The sequence below is a fragment of the Musca autumnalis genome, unplaced genomic scaffold (genome assembly GCF_047663935.1).
Source record: "Musca autumnalis isolate F117 unplaced genomic scaffold, ASM4766393v1 scaffold_3, whole genome shotgun sequence".
In the NCBI taxonomy this organism is placed as follows: Eukaryota; Metazoa; Arthropoda; class Insecta; order Diptera; family Muscidae; genus Musca; species Musca autumnalis.
The window spans coordinates 197,717,146-197,720,469 of record NW_027411866.1 but is presented as its reverse complement, the minus strand read 5'-3'; positions in this window follow the sequence as shown (position 1 = coordinate 197,720,469).

Genomic DNA, 3,324 nt, shown 5'->3' with positions numbered 1-3,324 from the left:
GTTTTTAACTTCATATTATAGTGTGGTATATCTATGGTATATAGAATTTAAGTTAAACATGACAAATTTCTAACATTAACCCACCACGCCTCTTTTATAGCGTAGGCGCCCCACCCCTTACATATTTCATAATATTAATATATTGACATTTGCAATTGCTTTTTTCATGCGAATTATTGGGATTTATATTCTTCAGTAGTTGTCTTCTAACGGTATAAAATGTGCTTTTGATATCACAAAAGGTAAAGAAGATATCACAGAAAATACATACCATAAATATTTTTCCTAATACCCTGAAAACACAAAACCGCGTGCGTCCGCTATCATACGTATGACACAACTGCCAACTTTTGGGAGATGCTATTTCTTCATTAAACTCACAATTTTGCTATTTTAGGCGAACATTAAACATTGATGCTGAACCTCTAATTCTACGAAACCTAATGTATTAGATGCACCTTTAGTCATAAACGAAAAAAGGAAAATTGCACCTAAAGAACGCTCGTTTTGTCCGCCTATATTTCTCTTTAACATTAAAGACATGGGTGCTTTATTGACCAGTAAAAAGCTAAGAAGGTGGTTTTTAAAAACGTAAATGTATCAAAACGTAAAAGTAAATTATACCTACAAGATTCGACAGTACATACTGAGACGATAATTCTGCTTAAAAATAAAAAGATAGATTCATATTCGTTCACTCCTCGAGACCTTCGAAGGAAATCTCTTGTATTACGAAGGCTGCACCCTTATATGGATTTAGATGTAATTAAATTTAAAATTAATAGTTTAGTTCCTGGTGAAGTTTAATCTGTAAGAAAGTTTAAAACGGAATACTCAAGAAAGAATGCCAAAAAAAACTAGTCTTAATTAAGTCACGCTTATCGTAGATGTTAATCTAAATGAGTTGCGTAGTATTAGAACTATCGACTACCAATCAGTAATTTGGGAAAGTTTCAATAAAAAACAAAAGGAAATGCAATGCTGGCACTGCCAAAAATTGGGACATATGTCCAATAATTGTAATCGTTCCATTGTTTGTCTTAAGTGTGGTAATGAGCATAGTCCAAAAGAGTGTCCTCTTGAATCCGATAGTACTCCTTTCTGTGCAAATTGCCAAGAAAGTGGGCATACAGCTAATTGGAAAGGTTGTTCCGCCTTTAAACATTATAAAGATATTAAAGAAATGAAACGAAATGCAGAACAAAAATCAAAGATATAGCTTCTGCTAATGTTATGAGGGCCATTCCTTCCAATTATGTGCGCCAGGAAAGTTCATTTGCAAATGTTTTGTGTTCACAACCTAAATTAAGTAAAGATTCTGAGAAGCCTCCGCTGATTCAAGAATTTTTGTCTCTCGCAAGGGAGTTATGTGGCCAGGAAACAATTGAGAGTAAAGTTGAACGTTTTATTAAACATTTTAAGAGTTTGACTAAAGAACAAGCTAAACGTGAGTGTCTCAATTTGTTACCAGAAGTAGTTCATCATTATGGTGCGTAGATTTTTCAATCTTCTCACCTTTAATGTTAGGTCTTTAGTCCATGTTAGTCGGCGTATAGACCTATTAAACACCTTAAAACATGGTGACATTGATGTAGCCTTTATCCAAGAAACAGGGCTAAGAAGAGTTGGTCAGAGGGTGTATTTAGAAGATTTTAATATTGTTAGAGATGGTAGTGAATTCGGGGTTGCTATCATTTTACGATCATATTACAACTATTCTAAATTGAATATTTCCGGCGTGGGATTCCCCAACGTATTTATACCAATAAATGTTTTGTTGGACAATGTGCTGAAAACATTTTTATTTGGTTCAATCTATATCCCAACGAACTACAATACTGATGTTTTACGCCAAAGTCTGTCCAAAATGGAATAAGTTTCTAGGAGTTTCGATGGTTCTTTCATTGGTAGTGATTGGCGGCACACTTCTTGGGGTGACAATGCGTGCAACTTTAATTGCACTAATCTTTACAATTGATTGCAATCGAATTCTTTGTCATTTTTGCGTATTTGTAATACAGTACCATCCTATCCTAATGGATCATTTTTTCTTGATCACTTTTTAATTTCATGCAATCTTTTAGATATTTCTTCACCAAACTTTCAAGATTCTACAATGGCTTCTTTTTCAGACCACTACCCTATAAAGTTATCAATCTGTAACATTAACTTAAATATAATTTTAAAGCAGCAGAACTCATTTTTGTCCTACCAAAAAACGAATTGGAATCATTTTCGCAATGATGTTAGCTGTGGTTTGCTCAATTTCTATCCTCCAAATAATCGAAATTTAAGTAATAACGAAGTAGATTATTTTATTCAGGAACTTAGCACTTCAATAGGATTCTTGTCTTCTATTCAAAGAAGATGGAAGTAACGAATAAAAAGTTAGTTTTGTCAGTCGAGGTTAAAAGGTTGTACTTAGTTAAATATGCATGGCAAGAAGAACTCAAGGAAATTTGTAAATAAAGATAAACAAGGTAGGGTTTGAGGTTTCCAAGCAAAATCGTGAAAACCTAAAAATGTGAACTTTGACCGCGATTTATTTAAAGATCCCTCCGGCGATATTTTTTTTGTTTTTTTTTTTTTTGATTTTGATCTTATTTTATTGTTTACTTATTTCTTCGTTTACTTTCCTTATTTCATTTTCAATGGATTTTTTGTTGAATTGCTTCCATATCCCTGCTTCAGTCTGAGAAAATACAATATCGTATAAATTTACTACAATACAAATGCGACTAATTAACAACAACAACTTCCAAAGTGTTAAGTGTTACACCTGTACTAATAATGAATACAAAAGTTTCAAATAATTTTCTTTCATGAGAGTGTAGACAGACCTTTCAACATTATACATTTGATGTTTTGTGTCTTTAAATGTACTTCCATGAACTTTTATAACAGATATTAAATAAATAACTTGCATTCAGAATTTCAAGGTAACCACGCTCTAGAGAGGTTGTGTTTTCAAATTAAAATTATGTTGAAATTGTAAAAATGTCTGATGCGTAAGTTACTGTAAACGTAAATACTACATCATGACTGCTGTTTCTTTATAACCATGGTACTCATTAAATACTTCAGCACAAGTGCACATGAATTTATATATTCAAAACACATACAAATATGTTGTACGTATTTTAATATTTTACGTATATGTTTATATGATTTTTCAATTTAATATGTCAAACAATAACGATTTTGAGTAATGTGTCAAAATAATATCTTGTAACATTTGACAAGTTGTATTATTTTCGACCACGGTACCGTATACGTGTTGGTTTATTCATCATACGCAACAATTTTAAGTTCCTTATATCATAC